Genomic DNA, 25106 nt, shown 5'->3' on the forward strand with positions numbered 1-25106 from the left:
TTGCCCTCAAAATTGAATTTTTTGGTCAATATTCGGTCCCAGGATTGTTTTTGAGGGAAGGTGTCATTCACAGGCCTGTAATGAGAGTGAATATTTAGTGACCATTAGCACTGGGTTGAAAGCTGCTGTTGTGGTAAACAGCCACTAGGCGGCAGCTTTTCTCCATTCACAAATCTCGTTACTAGGGCAGCAGAGCCGTTCTGGAATCCCTGTTCCTAGGTTGTAAATTAAAATGGAAGGTGCCAAGAGAAACCCCCATAAGTTTATGTTACATTATTTCTTGTTTGTTGTTTTAGTTTTCTTAATAGGGGTAATGATTAGAATATTGTTTGTCCTAGGTGTACACCATCTGCTTCATTTTTGCATAACCTATATATATTTATATATATATATATATATTCATGCACAGATCCACTTCCCATGTAAATTATTGCAGAGTGTTCCATAGACCTCCCTTGCTATATGGTCGGTCTTTTTGTTATGTGTATTTAATAGGTATTTGTACACGTATGGTAAGCCTAATCTTAATTTTTCCATTCCCCCCACCTTTCCTTTTAGATAAGCCTAGTTTGTTTTCTAAGTGTGTGAGTGTCTTTCTCTGTGCAAATATGTTCATTTGTGTTAGTTGTTAGATAACGCCTGTAAGTGATATCATAGGATATGTCTTTTGCTTTCCGACTTACCTCATGTTCTGTGATTATCTCTAGGCTCAACTATGGTGCCTGAAAGAGCAGTGTTTCATTGTTTGCCATGGCTAATATTCCATTGTGTACATGGACCACTTCTTCTTTTTCAACTGATATCGTGATGGACATTTTGGTTGCTTCCGTGTCTTGGCTATTGTGAAAATTCCTGCAGTGCAGCTGTTGAAGCCTGTGCCTTCTCGACTCTGGACTTGTCAGGTGAGAGTCTCAGCGGTGGGCCTGCTGAACGGAATGGTGGCTCAATTTTTACTTTTAAACGCAGCTCCTTTCTATTCTCATTATTGGCTGTCACCACTTTACATCTCACCAGCAGCTAGAGGGTACACAGTTCTCTAAAACACCTTCAGCATTTAATGTTTGTAGACTTCCAGCTGATGGTAGTTGACATGTGTGAGTTGGAATCATTTTGGAGGTTAGATTTGCATGAGTCTACTAATTACTGATGTGGAGCTTTTATCCATTTTCCTCTTTTTTGAAAATGAGTGAGTCAAACTTACCCCTCCATCCAATCTCCTTGAAAAATTTAACACTTTTGAATTTTTTTGGCCGTTCCCTACCTCCGCACAATTTTTTAGGGCAGGTGTCCTTTACAGCCCTGAATCCTTGTGAATGTTAAGTGACCATTAGCTGTGGGTTCAAAGCCGCTCTTGTGGGAAACGGCCACAAGGCGGCAGCATTTCTACACTTCCAACTCTGGGATTTTGGGCCACAGAGCTTTCGTGGCAGTCGTGTTAGTAAGCTGAGAATTAGAGTGCAATGTGCCAGTGCAGACCCCCAAGAGCTTATATCTCCTAAATTGTTGTTTGCTTTTTAACTTAAATTATCAGAGGAAATTTGATCAAAATGTAGATTCTCTTAGGTGTACAGTTTCTGGTTCATCCTATCAAGGTATCTGTCTATTCCTCTTTGGATCCATTCCCGTGTATGTTATTATAGAGTGTTGAGTAGACCTCTCTTCGTATTCCTTAGGTATTTTGTGATTATATATTTCCTATGTATTAGTATATGTCTGTTAACCCCCATATCCTAATTCATACATTCCTTACACCTTTCCGTTTGGTTAAACATAATTTGGTTTTCTGAATCTATGCGTGTCCTTCTCTTGGAAATTATTTCATGGGTATCAATTCTTAGGTAACACCTATAAGTGATGTCATAGGATGTCTGTCTTTCGGTTTCTTTCTTACTTCCAGTGTGGTGATTATCTCCAGGTCCTTCTATGGTGGTGCCAACGGCACTGTTCCATGCTTTTTCATGGCTAATATTGCATTGTGTACATGGACGACTTCTTCTTGGTGCCTTTTTCTGTTGATGCACATTTTGGTTTCTTCCAGGTTTGGCTATGGTACACCTTGCTGCAGTGCAGGATTGCCAGCCTGTGTGTTTTTGCTTCTGGTCTACTCAGGTGATAGGCCCATGAGTGGGCCTACCAGATCACATGGTAGCTCCATTTTTACCCTTAAACGCACCTCCATTCTGTTCTCACTACTGGCTGTTACCAGGTTGCATCCCACCAGCAGCTAAAGGGTACGCAGTTCTCTAAAACCCCTTCAGCATTTAGTTTTTGTAGACTTTTTTTGCTGATGATCATTCTGACGGCTGTCAGGTGAACGTTTGTGTACACTGGATTTGCATGGCTTTATTGATTCCTGATGTTCAGCCTTTTTCCATTCCCGTTTTTTTTAACAAAAAAGAAAGACAGAAAAAGAAACAGAAGACAAATGTGCATAAATTATGCCTCTTGAAACTGTCGGTTTGAAATATGGATGCCTTTGAATTTTTTGGTCGATATACGACCCCAGGATTTGTTTTCAGTGCAGGTGTGATTTACAGGCCTGCAATGATTTTGAATATCAACTGACCATTAACGCTGGGATTAAAGCTGCTGTTGTGTGAAACGCCCACAAGGTGGCAGCTGTTCTACTTTACCAAATCTGGTTACTAGGGCAACAGAGCCTCAATGGAAGTTGTGTTCTAGGTTGTAATTTAGAATGGCGTGTGCCAGGGAAAAGCCCCTTAAGTATATGTCTCACTACTTCTTGTTCGTTTATTTAATTTAATTTTTATTTTTATCACAGCAAGTTTGATGACAATGTTTGGCTTGTTCTAGGTGTGCAAGATGTGGTTCTTTTACACATAAACATATGTCTATTCTTCCTGGAATCCTTTTCCCATGTACGTTATGACAGAATGTTGAGTAGTCTTCTCTTGGTATTCCGTAGGTCTTTGGTGATGATATATTTCACCTGTGTTTGTATATGTCTGTTAACCCCAATATCCTAATGTATCCAATCCTCACAGATTTCCATTGGTGAACCATAAGTTTGTTGAATGAATCAGTGCTTACCCTTCTCTGTGGAAATATCTTCACTGGTATCCATGTATAGGTAATACCTAAAAGTGATATCCTACGATACGTGTCGTTCTCTTTCTGACATACTACAAGTTGTGTGATTGCCTCTAGACTCATCTACAGTGCTGCAAATGACATCGTGTCCTTTTTTTCCTTGGCCAATACTCCGTCTGTACATGGACCAGTTTTCTTTGTCCACTCATCTGTTGATGGACTTTTTGGTTGCTTCCATGACTTGGCAGTTGTAATGCTGCGGCAATGCACATTCGCCTCCCTGTGTCTTTCCAATTCTGTCTTCTTAGGTTATAGGCCCAGGAGTGGGCCTGCTGGATCATATGGTAGAAAAATATTTACGTAGTAAAAGCACCTCCATTCGGTTCTCGTTAGTGGCTCTTACCAGGTCACATCCCACTTAAAGTTGAGGGTATGCACTTCTGCACAACACCCTCAGCATTTATTGTTTGTAGTTTTTTTTTGCTGAAGTTTATTCTGACAAGTGTGAGTTGCTATATGTTTGTGGTTGGATTTGCATGTGTCTCATAATCCATTGAATTTGAGCTTTCTGGCATGTCCTTATTTTCTTCAAACTGTGAGTAGAGCTTACCTCTTCAAATGGTTTTCGTGAAGTATGTGTGACATTTAGAAATATTTTGGCCATTACCTCCCTAATGACATTCTGAGGGCAGGTTTCATTTACAGCCCTCCAGTACTGGTGCATATGAAGTGACACTTAGCACAGGTTTTAAAGCTGCTGTTGCAGGTCACGGCCAGAGGGTGGCAGCATTTCTGCTTTTCACAAGCTTTTAACTAGGGAAACAGACTACCTTGCAGTGGTATTTCTCGGTTATAAATTAGAGTGGAATGTGCCTGGATAAACCCCCAAAAGCTGATGTTTTTTTTTTACCTTTGTTTGTTTTCTAGATTGAGTTTATATTTTTTTATTGGAGTCATATTCCATCGTGTACATGGACCACTTCTTCTTTGTGCATTCCTCTGTTGATGGACATTTTCGTAGCTTCCAAGTTTTGGCTATGATAAATATTGCTGGAGTGCAGGATTGCCAGGCTGTTTTTTTCTTGTTTTGCTGTACGTAGGCCACTCACTGCCATGGCCACTCCGATTGCAGAGCACAGGCTCTGGACGCACAGGCCCAGCAGCCACAGCTCACGGGACCAGCCGATCCGCGGCATGTGTGATTTTCCCGAACCGGGGCATAAACCCGTGTCCCCTGCTTCGGCGGCGGACTCTCAACCACTGCGCCACCAGTGAAGTCCAGCCTGTGTCTTTTTGATGCTCATCCTCTCAGGTGATAGGCCCAGCAGTGGGTATGCTTGATTGAATGGTAGCTCAGTATTTACCTTTTCAATGCACCTCCTTTGTGTTTTCCTTACTGGCTCTTACCATGTCCCACGTTGAACCAAGCCTAGGCATTTCTCCACAACCCCTTCAGCATTTATTGTTTGCAGAATTTTTGCTGATGGTCATTCCGACTGTTGTGAGCTGATAGGATGTTTGTAATTTGGATTTGCATGTCCTTAATTCTTTCTAAGGTTCATTTCTCCACACCTTTTAAAATTTCTGTTAACGAACAAATGAAAAAAAACGTAGAATACAGTTAACCTCTTGAAATTGTCATCTTGAAAGGTTGCCCTCAAAATTGAATTTTTTGGTCAATATTCGGTCCCAGGATTGTTTTTGAGGGAAGGTGTCATTCACAGGCCTGTAATGAGAGTGAATATTTAGTGACCATTAGCACTGGGTTGAAAGCTGCTGTTGTGGTAAACAGCCACTAGCGGCAGCTTTTCTCCATTCACAAATCTCGTTACTAGGGCAGCAGAGCCGTTCTGGAATCCCTGTTCCTAGGTTGTAAATTAAAATGGAAGGTGCCAGGAGAAACCCCCATAAGTTTATGTTACATTATTTCTTGTTTGTTGTTTTAGTTTTCTTAATAGGGGTAATGATTAGAATATTGTTTGTCCTAGGTGTACACCATCTGCTTCATTTTTGCATAACCTATATATATTTATATATATATATATATATATTCATGCACAGATCCACTTCCCATGTAAATTATTGCAGAGTGTTCCATAGACCTCCCTTGCTATATGGTCGGTCTTTTTGTTATGTGTATTTAATAGGTATTTGTACACGTATGGTAAGCCTAATCTTAATTTTTCCATTCCCCCCACCTTTCCTTTTAGATAAGCCTAGTTTGTTTTCTAAGTGTGTGAGTGTCTTTCTCTGTGCAAATATGTTCATTTGTGTCAGTTGTTAGATAACGCCTGTAAGTGATATCATAGGATATGTCTTTTGCTTTCCGACTTACCTCATGTTCTGTGATTATCTCTAGGCTCAACTATGGTGCCTGAAAGAGCAGTGTTTCATTGTTTGCCATGGCTAATATTCCATTGTGTACATGGACCACTTCTTCTTTTTCAACTGATATCGTGATGGACATTTTGGTTGCTTCCGTGTCTTGGCTATTGTGAAAATTCCTGCAGTGCAGCTGTTGAAGCCTGTGCCTTCTCGACTCTGGACTTGTCAGGTGAGAGTCTCAGCGGTGGGCCTGCTGAACGGAATGGTGGCTCAATTTTTACTTTTAAACGCAGCTCCTTTCTATTCTCATTATTGGCTGTCACCACTTTACATCTCACCAGCAGCTAGAGGGTACACAGTTCTCTAAAACACCTTCAGCATTTAATGTTTGTAGACTTCCAGCTGATGGTAGTTGACATGCGTGAGTTGGAATCATTTTGGAGGTTAGATTTGCATGAGTCTACTAATTACTGATGTGGAGCTTTTATCCATTTTCCTCTTTTTTGAAAATGAGTGAGTCAAACTTACCCCTCCATCCAATCTCCTTGAAAAATTTAACACTTTTGAATTTTTTTGGCCGTTCCCTACCTCCGCACAATTTTTTAGGGCAGGTGTCCTTTACAGCCCTGAATCCTTGTGAATGTTAAGTGACCATTAGCTGTGGGTTCAAAGCCGCTCTTGTGGGAAACGGCCACAAGGCGGCAGCATTTCTACACTTCCAACTCTGGGATTTTGGGCCACAGAGCTTTCGTGGCAGTCGTGTTAGTAAGCTGAGAATTAGAGTGCAATGTGCCAGTGCAGACCCCCAAGAGCTTATATCTCCTAAATTGTTGTTTGCTTTTTAACTTAAATTATCAGAGGAAATTTGATCAAAATGTAGATTCTCCTAGGTGTACAGTTTCTGGTTCATCCTATCAAGGTATCTGTCTATTCCTCTTTGGATCCATTCCCGTGTATGTTATTATAGAGTGTTGAGTAGACCTCTCTTCGTATTCCTTAGGTATTTTGTGATTATATATTTCCTATGTATTAGTATATGTCTGTTAACCCCCATAACCTAATTCATACATTCCTTACACCTTTCCGTTTGGTTAAACATAATTTGGTTTTCTGAATCTATGCGTGTCCTTCTCTTGGAAATTATTTCATGGGTATCAATTCTTAGGTAACACCTATAAGTGATGTCATAGGATGTCTGTCTTTCGGTTTCTTTCTTACTTCCAGTGTGGTGATTATCTCCAGGTCCTTCTATGGTGGTGCCAACGGCACTGTTCCATGCTTTTTCATGGCTAATATTGCATTGTGTACATGGACGACTTCTTCTTGGTGCCTTTTTCTGTTGATGCACATTTTGGTTTCTTCCAGGTTTGGCTATGGTACACCTTGCTGCAGTGCAGGATTGCCAGCCTGTGTGTTTTTGATTCTGGTCTACTCAGGTGATAGGCCCATGAGTGGGCCTACCAGATCACATGGTAGCTCCATTTTTACCCTTAAACGCACCTCCATTCTGTTCTCACTACTGGCTGTTACCAGGTTGCATCCCACCAGCAGCTAAAGGGTACGCAGTTCTCTAAAACCCCTTCAGCATTTATTTTTTGTAGACTTTTTTTGCTGATGATCATTCTGACGGCTGTCAGGTGAACGTTTGTGTACACTGGATTTGCATGGCTTTATTGATTCCTGATGTTCAGCCTTTTTCCATTCCCGTTTTTTTTAACAAAAAAGAAAGACAGAAAAAGAAACAGAAGACAAATGTGCATAAATTATGCCTCTTGAAACTGTCGGTTTGAAATATGGATGCCTTTGAATTTTTTGGTCGATATACGACCCCAGGATTTGTTTTCAGTGCAGGTGTGATTTACAGGCCTGCAATGATTTTGAATATCAACTGACCATTAACGCTGGGATTAAAGCTGCTGTTGTGTGAAACGCCCACAAGGTGGCAGCTGTTCTACTTTACCAAATCTGGTTACTAGGGCAACAGAGCCTCAATGGAAGTTGTGTTCTAGGTTGTAATTTAGAATGGCGTGTGCCAGGGAAAAGCCCCTTAAGTATATGTCTCACTACTTCTTGTTCGTTTATTTAATTTAATTTTTATTTTTATCACAGCAAGTTTGATGACAATGTTTGGCTTGTTCTAGGTGTGCAAGATGTGGTTCTTTTACACATAAACATATGTCTATTCTTCCTGGAATCCTTTTCCCATGTACGTTATGACAGAATGTTGAGTAGTCTTCTCTTGGTATTCCGTAGGTCTTTGGTGATGATATATTTCACCTGTGTTTGTATATGTCTGTTAACCCCAATATCCTAATGTATCCAATCCTCACAAATTTCCATTGGTGAACCATAAGTTTGTTGAATGAATCAGTGGTTGCCCTTCTCTGTGGAAATATCTTCACTGGTATCCATGTATAGGTAATACCTAAAAGTGATATCCTACGATACGTGTCGTTCTCTTTCTGACATACTACAAGTTGTGTGATTGCCTCTAGACTCATCTACAGTGCTGCAAATGACATCGTGTCCTTTTTTTCCTTGGCCAATACTCCGTCTGTACATGGACCAGTTTTCTTTGTCCACTCATCTGTTGATGGACTTTTTGGTTGCTTCCATGACTTGGCAGTTGTAATGCTGCGGCAATGCACATTCGCCTCCCTGTGTCTTTCCAATTCTGTCTTCTTAGGTTATAGGCCCAGGAGTGGGCCTGCTGGATCATATGGTAGAAAAATATTTACGTAGTAAAAGCACCTCCATTCGGTTCTCGTTAGTGGCTCTTACCAGGTCACATCCCACTTAAAGTTGAGGGTATGCACTTCTGCACAACACCCTCAGCATTTATTGTTTGTAGTTTTTTTTGCTGAAGTTTATTCTGACAAGTGTGAGTTGCTATATGTTTGTGGTTGGATTTGCATGTGTCTCATAATCCATTGAATTTGAGCTTTCTGGCATGTCCTTATTTTCTTCAAACTGTGAGTAGAGCTTACCTCTTCAAATGGTTTTCGTGAAGTATGTGTGACATTTAGAAATATTTTGGCCATTACCTCCCTAATGACATTCTGAGGGCAGGTTTCATTTACAGCCCTCCAGTACTGGTGCATATGAAGTGACACTTAGCACAGGTTTTAAAGCTGCTGTTGCAGGTCACGGCCAGAGGGTGGCAGCATTTCTGCTTTTCACAAGCTTTTAACTAGGGAAACAGACTACCTTGCAGTGGTATTTCTCGGTTATAAATTAGAGTGGAATGTGCCTGGATAAACCCCCAAAAGCTGATGTTTTTTTTTTTACCTTTGTTTGTTTTCTAGATTGAGTTTATATTTTTTTATTGGAGTCATATTCCATCGTGTACATGGACCACTTCTTCTTTGTGCATTCCTCTGTTGATGGACATTTTCGTAGCTTCCAAGTTTTGGCTATGATAAATATTGCTGGAGTGCAGGATTGCCAGGCTGTTTTTTTCTTGTTTTGCTGTACGTAGGCCACTCACTGCCATGGCCACTCCGATTGCAGAGCACAGGCTCTGGACGCACAGGCCCAGCAGCCACAGCTCACGGGACCAGCCGATCCGCGGCATGTGTGATTTTCCCGAACCGGGGCATAAACCCGTGTCCCCTGCTTCGGCGGCGGACTCTCAACCACTGCGCCACCAGTGAAGTCCAGCCTGTGTCTTTTTGATGCTCATCCTCTCAGGTGATAGGCCCAGCAGTGGGTATGCTTGATTGAATGGTAGCTCAGTATTTACCTTTTCAATGCACCTCCTTTGTGTTTTCCTTACTGGCTCTTACCATGTCCCACGTTGAACCAAGCCTAGGCATTTCTCCACAACCCCTTCAGCATTTATTGTTTGCAGAATTTTTGCTGATGGTCATTCCGACTGTTGTGAGCTGATAGGATGTTTGTAATTTGGATTTGCATGTCCTTAATTCTTTCTAAGGTTCATTTCTCCACACCTTTTAAAATTTCTGTTAACGAACAAATGAAAAAAAACGTAGAATACAATTAACCTCTTGAAATTGTCATCTTGAAAGGTTGCCCTCAAAATTGAATTTTTTGGTCAATATTCGGTCCCAGGATTGTTTTTGAGGGAAGGTGTCATTCACAGGCCTGTAATGAGAGTGAATATTTAGTGACCATTAGCACTGGGTTGAAAGCTGCTGTTGTGGTAAACAGCCACTAGGCGGCAGCTTTTCTCCATTCACAAATCTCGTTACTAGGGCAGCAGAGCCGTTCTGGAATCCCTGTTCCTAGGTTGTAAATTAAAATGGAAGGTGCCAAGAGAAACCCCCATAAGTTTATGTTACATTATTTCTTGTTTGTTGTTTTAGTTTTCTTAATAGGGGTAATGATTAGAATATTGTTTGTCCTAGGTGTACACCATCTGCTTCATTTTTGCATAACCTATATATATTTATATATATATATATATATTCATGCACAGATCCACTTCCCATGTAAATTATTGCAGAGTGTTCCATAGACCTCCCTTGCTATATGGTCGGTCTTTTTGTTATGTGTATTTAATAGGTATTTGTACACGTATGGTAAGCCTAATCTTAATTTTTCCATTCCCCCCACCTTTCCTTTTAGATAAGCCTAGTTTGTTTTCTAAGTGTGTGAGTGTCTTTCTCTGTGCAAATATGTTCATTTGTGTTAGTTGTTAGATAACGCCTGTAAGTGATATCATAGGATATGTCTTTTGCTTTCCGACTTACCTCATGTTCTGTGATTATCTCTAGGCTCAACTATGGTGCCTGAAAGAGCAGTGTTTCATTGTTTGCCATGGCTAATATTCCATTGTGTACATGGACCACTTCTTCTTTTTCAACTGATATCGTGATGGACATTTTGGTTGCTTCCGTGTCTTGGCTATTGTGAAAATTCCTGCAGTGCAGCTGTTGAAGCCTGTGCCTTCTCGACTCTGGACTTGTCAGGTGAGAGTCTCAGCGGTGGGCCTGCTGAACGGAATGGTGGCTCAATTTTTACTTTTAAACGCAGCTCCTTTCTATTCTCATTATTGGCTGTCACCACTTTACATCTCACCAGCAGCTAGAGGGTACACAGTTCTCTAAAACACCTTCAGCATTTAATGTTTGTAGACTTCCAGCTGATGGTAGTTGACATGTGTGAGTTGGAATCATTTTGGAGGTTAGATTTGCATGAGTCTACTAATTACTGATGTGGAGCTTTTATCCATTTTCCTCTTTTTTGAAAATGAGTGAGTCAAACTTACCCCTCCATCCAATCTCCTTGAAAAATTTAACACTTTTGAATTTTTTTGGCCGTTCCCTACCTCCGCACAATTTTTTAGGGCAGGTGTCCTTTACAGCCCTGAATCCTTGTGAATGTTAAGTGACCATTAGCTGTGGGTTCAAAGCCGCTCTTGTGGGAAACGGCCACAAGGCGGCAGCATTTCTACACTTCCAACTCTGGGATTTTGGGCCACAGAGCTTTCGTGGCAGTCGTGTTAGTAAGCTGAGAATTAGAGTGCAATGTGCCAGTGCAGACCCCCAAGAGCTTATATCTCCTAAATTGTTGTTTGCTTTTTAACTTAAATTATCAGAGGAAATTTGATCAAAATGTAGATTCTCTTAGGTGTACAGTTTCTGGTTCATCCTATCAAGGTATCTGTCTATTCCTCTTTGGATCCATTCCCGTGTATGTTATTATAGAGTGTTGAGTAGACCTCTCTTCGTATTCCTTAGGTATTTTGTGATTATATATTTCCTATGTATTAGTATATGTCTGTTAACCCCCATATCCTAATTCATACATTCCTTACACCTTTCCGTTTGGTTAAACATAATTTGGTTTTCTGAATCTATGCGTGTCCTTCTCTTGGAAATTATTTCATGGGTATCAATTCTTAGGTAACACCTATAAGTGATGTCATAGGATGTCTGTCTTTCGGTTTCTTTCTTACTTCCAGTGTGGTGATTATCTCCAGGTCCTTCTATGGTGGTGCCAACGGCACTGTTCCATGCTTTTTCATGGCTAATATTGCATTGTGTACATGGACGACTTCTTCTTGGTGCCTTTTTCTGTTGATGCACATTTTGGTTTCTTCCAGGTTTGGCTATGGTACACCTTGCTGCAGTGCAGGATTGCCAGCCTGTGTGTTTTTGCTTCTGGTCTACTCAGGTGATAGGCCCATGAGTGGGCCTACCAGATCACATGGTAGCTCCATTTTTACCCTTAAACGCACCTCCATTCTGTTCTCACTACTGGCTGTTACCAGGTTGCATCCCACCAGCAGCTAAAGGGTACGCAGTTCTCTAAAACCCCTTCAGCATTTAGTTTTTGTAGACTTTTTTTGCTGATGATCATTCTGACGGCTGTCAGGTGAACGTTTGTGTACACTGGATTTGCATGGCTTTATTGATTCCTGATGTTCAGCCTTTTTCCATTCCCGTTTTTTTTAACAAAAAAGAAAGACAGAAAAAGAAACAGAAGACAAATGTGCATAAATTATGCCTCTTGAAACTGTCGGTTTGAAATATGGATGCCTTTGAATTTTTTGGTCGATATACGACCCCAGGATTTGTTTTCAGTGCAGGTGTGATTTACAGGCCTGCAATGATTTTGAATATCAACTGACCATTAACGCTGGGATTAAAGCTGCTGTTGTGTGAAACGCCCACAAGGTGGCAGCTGTTCTACTTTACCAAATCTGGTTACTAGGGCAACAGAGCCTCAATGGAAGTTGTGTTCTAGGTTGTAATTTAGAATGGCGTGTGCCAGGGAAAAGCCCCTTAAGTATATGTCTCACTACTTCTTGTTCGTTTATTTAATTTAATTTTTATTTTTATCACAGCAAGTTTGATGACAATGTTTGGCTTGTTCTAGGTGTGCAAGATGTGGTTCTTTTACACATAAACATATGTCTATTCTTCCTGGAATCCTTTTCCCATGTACGTTATGACAGAATGTTGAGTAGTCTTCTCTTGGTATTCCGTAGGTCTTTGGTGATGATATATTTCACCTGTGTTTGTATATGTCTGTTAACCCCAATATCCTAATGTATCCAATCCTCACAGATTTCCATTGGTGAACCATAAGTTTGTTGAATGAATCAGTGCTTACCCTTCTCTGTGGAAATATCTTCACTGGTATCCATGTATAGGTAATACCTAAAAGTGATATCCTACGATACGTGTCGTTCTCTTTCTGACATACTACAAGTTGTGTGATTGCCTCTAGACTCATCTACAGTGCTGCAAATGACATCGTGTCCTTTTTTTCCTTGGCCAATACTCCGTCTGTACATGGACCAGTTTTCTTTGTCCACTCATCTGTTGATGGACTTTTTGGTTGCTTCCATGACTTGGCAGTTGTAATGCTGCGGCAATGCACATTCGCCTCCCTGTGTCTTTCCAATTCTGTCTTCTTAGGTTATAGGCCCAGGAGTGGGCCTGCTGGATCATATGGTAGAAAAATATTTACGTAGTAAAAGCACCTCCATTCGGTTCTCGTTAGTGGCTCTTACCAGGTCACATCCCACTTAAAGTTGAGGGTATGCACTTCTGCACAACACCCTCAGCATTTATTGTTTGTAGTTTTTTTTTGCTGAAGTTTATTCTGACAAGTGTGAGTTGCTATATGTTTGTGGTTGGATTTGCATGTGTCTCATAATCCATTGAATTTGAGCTTTCTGGCATGTCCTTATTTTCTTCAAACTGTGAGTAGAGCTTACCTCTTCAAATTGTTTTCGTGAAGTATGTGTGACATTTAGAAATATTTTGGCCATTACCTCCCTAATGACATTCTGAGGGCAGGTTTCATTTACAGCCCTCCAGTACTGGTGCATATGAAGTGACCCTTAGCACAGGTTTTAAAGCTGCTGTTTCAGGTCACGGCCAGAGGGTGGCAGCATTTCTGCTTTTCACAAGCTTTTAACTAGGGAAACAGACTACCTTGCAGTGGTATTTCTCGGTTATAAATTAGAGTGGAATGTGCCTGGATAAACCCCCAAAAGCTGATGTTTTTTTTTTTACCTTTGTTTGTTTTCTAGATTGAGTTTATATTTTTTTATTGGAGTCATATTCCATCGTGTACATGGACCACTTCTTCTTTGTGCATTCCTCTGTTGATGGACATTTTCGTAGCTTCCAAGTTTTGGCTGTGATAAATATTGCTGGAGTGCAGGATTGCCAGGCTGTTTTTTTCTTGTTTTGCTGTACGTAGGCCAGTCACTGCCATGTCCACTCCGATTGCAGAGCACAGGCTCTGGACGCACAGGCCCAGCAGCCACAGCTCACGGGACCAGCCGATCCGCGGCATGTGTGATTTTCCCGAACCGGGGCATAAACCCGTGTCCCCTGCTTCGGCGGCGGACTCTCAACCACTGCGCCACCAGTGAAGTCCAGCCTGTGTCTTTTTGATGCTCATCCTCTCAGGTGATAGGCCCAGCAGTGGGTATGCTTGATTGAATGGTAGCTCAGTATTTACCTTTTCAATGCACCTCCTTTGTGTTTTCCTTACTGGCTCTTACCATGTCCCACGTTGAACCAAGCCTAGGCATTTCTCCACAACCCCTTCAGCATTTATTGTTTGCAGAATTTTTGCTGATGGTCATTCCGACTGTTGTGAGCTGATAGGATGTTTGTAATTTGGATTTGCATGTCCTTAATTCTTTCTAAGGTTCATTTCTCCACACCTTTTAAAATTTCTGTTAACGAACAAATGAAAAAAAACGTAGAATACAATTAACCTCTTGAAATTGTCTTCTTGAAAGGTTGCCCTCAAAATTGAATTTTTTGGTCAATATTCGGTCCCAGGATTGTTTTTGAGGGAAGGTGTCATTCACAGGCCTGTAATGAGAGTGAATATTTAGTGACCATTAGCACTGGGTTGAAAGCTGCTGTTGTGGTAAACAGCCACTAGGCGGCAGCTTTTCTCCATTCACAAATCTCGTTACTAGGGCAGCAGAGCCGTTCTGGAATCCCTGTTCCTAGGTTGTAAATTAAAATGGAAGGTGCCAGGAGAAACCCCCATAAGTTTATGTTACATTATTTCTTGTTTCTTGTTTTAGTTTTCTTAATAGGGGTAATGATTAGAATATTGTTTGTCCTAGGTGTACACCATCTGCTTCATTTTTGCATAACCTATATATATGTATATATATATATATATTCATGCACAGATCCACTTCCCATGTAAATTATTGCAGAGTGTTCCATAGACCTCCCTTGCTATATGGTCAGTCTTTTTGTTATGTGTATTTAATAGGTATTTGTACACGTATGGTAACCCTAATCTTAATTTTTCCATTCCCCCCACCTTTCCTTTTAGATAAGCCTAGTTTGTTTTCTAAGTGTGTGAGTGTCTTTCTCTGTGCAAATATGTTCATTTGTGTCAGTTGTTAGATAACGCCTGTAAGTGATATCATAGGATATGTCTTTTGCTTTCCGACTTACCTCATGTTCTGTGATTATCTCTAGGCTCAACTATGGTGCCTGAAAGAGCAGTGTTTCATTGTTTGCCATGGCTAATATTCCATTGTGTACATGGACCACTTCTTCTTTTTCAACTGATATCGTGATGGACATTTTGGTTGCTTCCGTGTCTTGGCTATTGTGAAAATTCCTGCAGTGCAGCTGTTGAAGCCTGTGCCTTCTCGAGTCTGGACTTGTCAGGTGAGAGTCTCAGCGGTGGGCCTGCTGAACGGAATGGTGGCTCAATTTTTACTTTTAAACGCAGCTCCTTTCTATTCTCATTATTGGCTGTCACCACTTTACATCTCACCAGCAGCTAGAGGGTACACAGTTCTCTAAAACACCTTCAGCATTTAATGTTTGTAGACTTCCAGCTGATGGTAGTTGACATGTGTGAGTTGGAATCATTTTGGAGGTTAGATTTGCATGAGTCTACTAATTACTGATGTGGAGCTTTTATCCATTTTCCTCTTTTTTGAAAATGAGTGAGTCAAACTTACCCCTCCATCCAATCTCCTTGAAAAATTTAACACTTTTGAATTTTTTTGGCCGTTCCCTACCTCCGCACAATTTTTTAGGGCAGGTGTCCTTTACAGCCCTGAATCCTTGTGAATGTTAAGTGACCATTAGCTGTGGGTTCAAAGCCGCTCTTGTGGGAAACGGCCACAAGGCGGCAGCATTTCTACATTTCCAACTCTGGGATTTTGGGCCACAGAGCTTTCGTGGCAGTCGTGTTAGTAAGCTGCGAATTAGAGTGCAATGTGCCAGTGCAGACCCCCAAGAGCTTATATCTCCTAAATTGTTGTTTTCTTTTTACATTTAATTATCAGAGGAAATTTGATCAAAATGTAGATTCTCCTAGGTGTACAGTTTCTGGTTCATCCTATCAATGTATCTGTCTATTCCTCTTTGGATCCATTCCCGTGTATGTTATTATAGAGTGTTGAGTAGACCTCTCTTCGTATTCCTTAGGTATTTTGTGATTATATATTTCCTATGTATTAGTATATGTCTGTTAACCCCCATATCCTAATTCATACATTCCTTACACCTTTCCGTTTGGTTAAACATAATTTGGTTTTCTGAATCTATGCGTGTCCTTCTCTTGGAAATTATTTCATGGGTATCAATTCTTAGGTAACACCTATAAGTGATGTCATAGGATGTCTGTCTTTCGGTTTCTTTCTTACTTCCAGTGTGGTGATTATCTCCAGGTCCTTCTATGGTGGTGCCAACGGCACTGTTCCATGCTTTTTCATGGCTAATATTCCATTGTGTACATGGACGACTTCTTCTTGGTGCCTTTTTCTGTTGATGCACATTTTGGTTTCTTCCAGGTTTGGCTATGGTACACCTTGCTGCAGTGCAGGATTGCCAGCCTGTGTGTTTTTGCTTCTGGTCTACTCAGGTGATAGGCCCATGAGTGGGCCTACCAGATCACATGGTAGCTCCATTTTTACCCTTAAACGCACCTCCATTCTGTTCTCACTACTGGCTGTTACCAGGTTGCATCCCACCAGCAGCTAAAGGGTACGCAGTTCTCTAAAACCCCTTCAGCATTTAGTTTTTGTAGACTTTTTTTGCTGATGATCATTCTGACGGCTGTCAGGTGAACGTTTGTGTACACTGGATTTGCATGGCTTTATTGATTCCTGATGTTCAGCCATTTTCCATTCCCGTTTTTTTTAACAAAAAAGAAAGACAGAAAAAGAAACAGAAGACAAATGTGCATAAATTATGCCTCTTGAAACTGTCGGTTTGAAATATGGATGCCTTTGAATTTTTTGGTCGATATACGACCCCAGGATTTGTTTTCAGTGCAGGTGTGATTTACAGGCCTGCAATGATTTTGAATATCAACTGACCATTAACGCTGGGATTAAAGCTGCTGTTGTGTGAAACGCCCACAAGGTGGCAGCTGTTCTACTTTACCAAATCTGGTTACTAGGGCAACAGAGCCTCAATGGAAGTTGTGTTCTAGGTTGTAATTTAGAATGGCGTGTGCCAGGGAAAAGCCCCTTAAGTATATGTCTCACTACTTCTTGTTCGTTTATTTAATTTAATTTTTATTTTTATCACAGCAAGTTTGATGACAATGTTTGGCTTGTTCTAGGTGTGCAAGATGTGGTTCTTTTACACATAAACATATGTCTATTCTTCCTGGAATCCTTTTCCCATGTACGTTATGACAGAATGTTGAGTAGTCTTCTCTTGGTATTCCGTAGGTCTTTGGTGATGATATATTTCACCTGTGTTTGTATATGTCTGTTAACCCCAATATCCTAATGTGTCCAATCCTCACAAATTTCCATTGGTGAACCATAAGTTTGTTGAATGAATCAGTGGTTGCCCTTCTCTGTGGAAATATCTTCACTGGTATCCATGTATAGGTAATACCTAAAAGTGATATCCTACGATACGTGTCGTTCTCTTTCTGACATACTACAAGTTGTGTGATTGCCTCTAGACTCATCTACAGTGCTGCAAATGACATCGTGTCCTTTTTTTCCTTGGCCAATACTCCGTCTGTACATGGACCAGTTTTCTTTGTCCACTCATCTGTTGATGGACTTTTTGGTTGCTTCCATGACTTGGCAGTTGTAATGCTGCGGCAATGCACATTCGCCTCCCTGTGTCTTTCCAATTCTGTCTTCTTAGGTTATAGGCCCAGGAGTGGGCCTGCTGGATCATATGGTAGAAAAATATTTACGTAGTAAAAGCACCTCCATTCGGTTCTCGTTAGTGGCTCTTACCAGGTCACATCCCACTTAAAGTTGAGGGTATGCACTTCTGCACAACACCCTCAGCATTTATTGTTTGTAGTTTTTTTTGCTGAAGTTTATTCTGACAAGTGTGAGTTGCTATATGTTTGTGGTTGGATTTGCCTGTGTCTCATAATCCATTAAAATTGAGCTTTCTGGCATGTCCTTATTTTCTTCAAACTGTGAGTAGAGCTTACCTCTTCAAATTGTTTTCGTGAAGTATGTGTGACATTTAGAAATATTTTGGCCATTACCTCCCTAATGACATTCTGAGGGCAGGTTTCATTTACAGCCCTCCAGTACTGGTGCATATGAAGTGACCCTTAGCACAGGTTTTAAAGCTGCTGTTGCAGGTCACGGCCAGAGGGTGGCAGCATTTCTGCTTTTCACAAGCTTTTAACTAGGGAAACAGACTACCTTGCAGTGGTATTTCTCGGTTATAAATTAGAGTGGAATGTACCTGGATAAACCCCCAAAAGCTGATTTTTTTTTTACTTTTGTTTGTTTTCTAGATTGAGTTTATATTTTTTTTATTGGAGTCATATTGCATCGTGTACATGGACCACTTTTCCTTTTTGCATTCCTCTGTTGATGGACATTTTCGTTGCTTGCTAGTGTTGGCTATGGTAAATACTGCTGGAGTGCAGGATTGCCAGGCTGTTTTTTTCTTGTTTTGCAGTACGTAGGCCACTCACTGCCATGGCCACTCCGATTGCAGAGCACAGGCTCTGGACGCACAGGCCCAGCAGCCATAGCTCACGGGACCAGCCGATCCGCGGCATGTGTGATTTTCCCGAACCGGGGCATAAACCCGTGTCCCCTGCTTCGGCGGCGGACTCTCAACCACTGCGCCACCAGTGAAGTCCAGCCTGTGTCTTTTTGATTCTCATCCTCTCAGGTGATAGGCCCAGCAGTGGGTATGCTTGATTGAATGGTAGCTCAGTATTTACCTTTTCAATGCACCTCCTTTGTGTTTTCCTTACTGGCTCTTACCATGTCCCACGTTGAACCAAGCCTAGGCATTTCTCCACAACCCCTTCAGCATTTATTGTTTGCAGAATTTTTGCTGATGGTCATTCTGACTGTTGTGAGCTGATAGGATGTTTGTAATTTGGATTTGCATGTCCTTAATTCTTTCTAAGGTTCATTTTTCCACACCTTTTAAAATTTCTGTTAACGAACAAATGAAAAAAAACGTAGAATACAATTAACCTCTTGAAATTGTCTTCTTGAAAGGTTGCCCTCAAAATTGAATTTTTTGGTCAATATTCGGTCCCAGGATTGTTTTTGAGGGAAGGTGTCATTCACAGGCCTGTAATGAGTGTGAATATTTAGTGACCATTAGCACTGGGTTGAAAGCTGCTGTTGTGGTAAACAGCCACTAGGCGGCAGCTTTTCTCCATTCACAAATCTCGTTACTAGGGCAGCAGAGCCGTTCTGGAATCCCTGTTCCTAGGTTGTAAATTAAAATGGAAGGTGCCAGGAGAAACCCCCATAAGTTTATGTTACATTATTTCTTGTTTGTTGTTTTAGTTTTTTTCATAGGGGTAATGATTAGAATATTGTTTGTCCTAGGTGTACACCATCTGCTTCATTTTTGCATAACCTATATATATTTATATATATATATATATATTCATGCACAGATCCACTTCCCATGTAAATTATTGCAGAGTGTTCCATAGACCTCCCTTGCTATATGGTCGGTCTTTTTGTTATGTGTATTTAATAGGTATTTGTACACGTATGGTAAGCCTAATCTTAATTTTTCCATTCCCCCCACCTTTCCTTTTAGATAAGCCTAGTTTGTTTTCTAAGTGTGTGAGTGTCTTTCTCTGTGCAAATATGTTCATTTGTGTTAGTTGTTAGATAACGCCTGTAAGTGATATCATAGGATATGTCTTTTGCTTTCCGACTTACCTCATGTTCTGTGATTATCTCTAGGCTCAACTATGGTGCCTGAAAGAGCAGTGTTTCATTGTTTGCCATGGCTAATATTCCATTGTGTACATGGACCACTTCTTCTTTTTCAACTGATATCGTGATGGACATTTTGGTTGCTTCCGTGTCTTGGCTATTGTGAAAATTCCTGCAGTGCAGCTGTTGAAGCCTGTGCCTTCTCGACTCTGGACTTGTCAGGTGAGAGTCTCAGCGGTGGGCCTGCTGAACGGAATGGTGGCTCAATTTTTACTTTTAAACGCAGCTCCTTTCTATTCTCATTATTGGCTGTCACCACTTTACATCTCACCAGCAGCTAGAGGGTACACAGTTCTCTAAAACACCTTCAGCATTTAATGTTTGTAGACTTCCAGCTGATGGTAGTTGACATGTGTGAGTTGGAATCATTTTGGAGGTTAGATTTGCATGAGTCTACTAATTACTGATGTGGAGCTTTTATCCATTTTCCTCTTTTTTGAAAATGAGTGAGTCAAACTTACCCCTCCATCCAATCTCCTTGAAAAATTTAACACTTTTGAATTTTTTTGGCCGTTCCCTACCTCCGCACAATTTTTTAGGGCAGGTGTCCTTTACAGCCCTGAATCCTTGTGAATGTTAAGTGACCATTAGCTGTGGGTTCAAAGCCGCTCTTGTGGGAAACGGCCACAAGGCGGCAGCATTTCTACATTTCCAACTCTGGGATTTTGGGCCACAGAGCTTTCGTGGCAGTCGTGTTAGTAAGCTGCGAATTAGAGTGCAATGTGCCAGTGCAGACCCCCAAGAGCTTATATCTCCTAAATTGTTGTTTTCTTTTTACATTTAATTATCAGAGGAAATTTGATCAAAATGTAGATTCTCCTAGGTGTACAGTTTCTGGTTCATCCTATCAATGTATCTGTCTATTCCTCTTTGGATCCATTCCTGTGTATGTTATTATAGAGTGTTGAGTAGACCTCTCTTCGTATTCCTTAGGTATTTTGTGATTATATATTTCCTATGTATTAGTATATGTCTGTTAACCCCCATATCCTAATTCATACATTCCTTACACCTTTCCGTTTGGTTAAACATAATTTGGTTTTCTGAATCTATGCGTGTCCTTCTCTTGGAAATTATTTCATGGGTATCAATTCTTAGGTAACACCTATAAGTGATGTCATAGGATGTCTGTCTTTCGGTTTCTTTCTTACTTCCAGTGTGGTGATTATCTCCAGCTCCTTCTATGGTGGTGCCAACGGCACTGTTCCATGCTTTTTCATGGCTAATATTCCATTGTGTACATGGACGACTTCTTCTTGGTGCCTTTTTCTGTTGATGCACATTTTGGTTTCTTCCAGGTTTGGCTATGGTACACCTTGCTGCAGTGCAGGATTGCCAGCCTGTGTGTTTTTGCTTCTGGTCTACTCAGGTGATAGGCCCATGAGTGGGCCTACCAGATCACATGGTAGCTCCATTTTTACCCTTAAACGCACCTCCATTCTGTTCTCACTACTGGCTGTTACCAGGTTGCATCCCACCAGCAGCTAAAGGGTACGCAGTTCTCTAAAACCCCTTCAACATTTAGTTTTTGTAGACTTTTTTTGCTGATGATCATTCTGACGGCTGTCTGGTGAACGTTTGTGTACACTGGATTTGCATGGCTTTATTGATTCCTGATGTTCAGCCTTTTTCCATTCCCGTTTTTTTTAACAAAAAAGAAAGAAAGAAAAAGAAACAGAAGACAAATGTGCATAAATTATGCCTCTTGAAACTGTCGGTTTGAAATATGGATGCCTTTGAATTTTTTGGTCGATATACGACCCCAGGATTTGTTTTCAGTGCAGATGTGATTTACAGGCCTGCAATTATTTTGAATATCAACTGACCATTAACGCTGGGATTAAAGCTGCTGTTGTGTGAAACGCCCACAAGGTGGCAGCTGTTCTACTTTACCAAATCTGGTTACTAGGGCAACAGAGCCTCAATGGAAGTTGTGTTCTAGGTGGTAATTTAGAATGGCGTGTGCCAGGGAAAAGCCCCTTAAGTATATGTCTCACTACTTCTTGTTCGTTTATTTAATTTAATTTTTATTTTTATCACAGCAAGTTTGATGACAATGTTTGGCTTGTTCTAGGTGTGCAAGATGTGGTTCTTTTACACATAAACATATGTCTATTCTTCCTGGAATCCTTTTCCCATGTACGTTATGACAGAATGTTGAGTAGTCTTCTCTTGGTATTCCGTAGGTCTTTGGTGATGATATATTTCAGCTGTGTTTGTATATGTCTGTTAACCCCAATATCCTGATGTATCCAATCCTCACAAATTTCGCGGCAATGCACATTCGCCTCCCTGTGTCTTTCCAATTCTGTCTTCTTAGGTTATAGGCCAAGGAGTGGGCCTGCTGGATCATATGGTAGAAAAATATTTACGTAGTAAAAGCACCTCCATTCTGTTCTCGTTAGTGGCTCTTACCAGGTCACATCCCACTTAAAGTTGAGGGTATGCACTTCTGCACAACACCTTCAGCATTTATTGTTTGTAGTTTTTTTGCTGAAGTTTATTCTGACAAGTGTGAGTTGATATATGTTTGTGGTTGGATTTGCATGTGTCTCATAATCCATTGAAATTGAGCTTTCTGGCATGTCCTTATTTTCTTCAAACTGTAAGTAGAGCTTACCTCTTCAAATTGTTTTCGTGAAGTATGTGTGACATTTAGAAATATTTTGGCCATTACCTCCCTAATGACATTCTGAGGGCAGGTTTCATTTACAGCCCTCCAGTACTGGTGCATATGAAGTGACCCTTAGCACAGGTTTTAAAGCTGCTGTTGCAGGTCACGGCCAGAGGGTGGCAGCATTTCTGCTTTTCACAAGCTTTTAACTAGGGAAACAGACTACCTTGCAGTGGTATTTCTCGGTTATAAATTAGAGTGGAATGTACCTGGATAAACCCCCAAAAGCTGATGTTTTTTTTTTACTTTTGTTTGTTTTCTAGATTGAGTTTATATTTTTTTTATTGGAGTCATATTGCATCGTGTACATGGACCACTTTTCCTTTTTGCATTCCTCTGTTGATGGACATTTTCGTTGCTTGCTAGTGTTGGCTATGGTAAATACTGCTGGAGTGCAGGATTGCCAGGCTGTTTTTTTCTTGTTTTGCAGTACGTAGGCCACTCACTGCCATGGCCACTCCGATTGCAGAGCACAGGCTCTGGACGCACAGGCCCAGCAGCCATAGCTCACGGGACCAGCCGCTCCGCGGCATGTGTGATTTTCCCGAACCGGGGCATAAACCCGTGTCCCCTGCTTCGGCGGCGGACTCTCAACCACTGCGCCACCAGTGAAGTCCAGCCTGTGTCTTTTTGATTCTCATCCTCTCAGGTGATAGGCCCAGCAGTGGGTATGCTTGATTGAATGGTAGCTCAGTATTTACCTTTTCAATGCACCTCCTTTGTGTTTTCCTTACTGGCTCTTACCATGTCCCACGTTGAACCAAGCCTAGGCATTTCTCCACAACCCCTTCAGCATTTATTGTTTGCAGAATTTTTGCTGATGGTCATTCTGACTGTTGTGAGCTGATAGGATGTTTGTAATTTGGATTTGCATGTCCTTAATTCTTTCTAAGGTTCATTTTTCCACACCTTTTAAAATTTCTGTTAACGAACAAATGAAAAAAAAACGTAGAATACAATTAACCTCTTGAAATTGTGTTCTTGAAAGGTTGCCCTCAAAATTGAATTTTTTGGTCAATATTCGGTCCTAGGATTGTTTTTGAGGGAAGGTGTCATTCACAGGCCTGTAATGAGTGTGAATATTTAGTGACCATTAGCACTGGGTTGAAAGCTGCTGTTGTGGTAAACAGCCACTAGGCGGCAGCTTTTCTCCATTCACAAATCTCGTTACTAGGGCAGCAGAGCCGTTCTGGAATCCCTGTTCCTAGGTTGTAAATTAAAATGGAATATGCCAGGAGAATCCCCCATAAGTTTATGTTACATTATTTCTTGTTTGTTGTTTTAGTTTTCTTAATAGGGGTAATGATTAGAATATTGTTTGTCCTAGGTGTACACCATCTGCTTCATTTTTGCATAACCTATACATATATATATATATATTCATGCACAGATCCACTTCCCATGTAAATTATTGCAGAGTGTTCCATAGACCTCCCTTGCTATATGGTCAGTCTTTTTGTTATGTGTATTTAATAGGTATTTGTACACGTATGGTAACCCTAATCTTAATTTTTCCATTCCCCCCACCTTTCCTTTTAGATAAGCCTAGTTTGTTTTCTAAGTGTGTGAGTGTCTTTCTCTGTGCAAATATGTTCATTTGTGTCAGTTGTTAGATAACGCCTGTAAGTGATATCATAGGATATGTCTTTTGCTTTCCGACTTACCTCATGTTCTGTGATTATCTCTAGGCTCAACTATGGTGCCTGAAAGAGCAGTGTTTCATTGTTTGCCATGGCTAATATTCCATTGTGTACATGGACCACTTCTTCTTTTTCAACTGATATCGTGATGGACATTTTGGTTGCTTCCGTGTCTTGGCTATTGTGAAAATTCCTGCAGTGCAGCTGTTGAAGCCTGTGCCTTCTCGACTCTGGACTTGTCAGGTGAGAGTCTCAGCGGTGGGCCTGCTGAACGGAATGGTGGCTCAATTTTTACTTTTAAACGCAGCTCCTTTCTATTCTCATTATTGGCTGTCACCACTTTACATCTCACCAGCAGCTAGAGGGTACACAGTTCTCTAAAACACCTTCAGCATTTAATGTTTGTAGACTTCCAGCTGATGGTAGTTGACATGTGTGAGTTGGAATCATTTTGGAGGTTAGATTTGCATGAGTCTACTAATTACTGATGTGGAGCTTTTATCCATTTTCCTCTTTTTTGAAAATGAGTGAGTCAAACTTACCCCTCCATCCAATCTCCTTGAAAAATTTAACACTTTTGAATTTTTTTGGCCGTTCCCTACCTCCGCACAATTTTTTAGGGCAGGTGTCCTTTACAGCCCTGAATCCTGGTGAATGTTAAGTGACCATTAGCTGTGGGTTCAAAGCCGCTCTTGTGGGAAACGGCCACAAGGCGGCAGCATTTCTACATTTCCAACTCTGGGATTTTGGGCCACAGAGCTTTCGTGGCAGTCGTGTTAGTAAGCTGCGAATTAGAGTGCAATGTGCCAGTGCAGACCCCCAAGAGCTTATATCTCCTAAATTGTTGTTTGCTTTTTACATTTAATTATCAGAGGAAATTTGATCAAAATGTAGATTCTCCTAGGTGTACAGTTTCTGGTTCATCCTATCAATGTATCTGTCTATTCCTCTTTGGATCCATTCCCGTGTATGTTATTATAGAGTGTTGAGTAGACCTCTCTTCGTATTCCTTAGGTATTTTGTGATTATATATTTCCTATGTATTAGTATATGTCTGTTAACCCCCATATCCTAATTCATACATTCCTTACGCCTTTCCGTTTGGTTAAACATAATTTGGTTTTCTGAATCTATGCGTGTCCTTCTCTTGGAAATTATTTCATGGGTATCAATTCTTAGGTAACGCCTATAAGTGATGTCATAGGATGTCTGTCTTTCGGTTTCTTTCTTACTTCCAGTGTGGTGA

This window comes from Mesoplodon densirostris, chromosome X (assembly GCF_025265405.1).
Source record: "Mesoplodon densirostris isolate mMesDen1 chromosome X, mMesDen1 primary haplotype, whole genome shotgun sequence".
NCBI classification, from domain to species: Eukaryota; Metazoa; Chordata; class Mammalia; order Artiodactyla; family Ziphiidae; genus Mesoplodon; species Mesoplodon densirostris.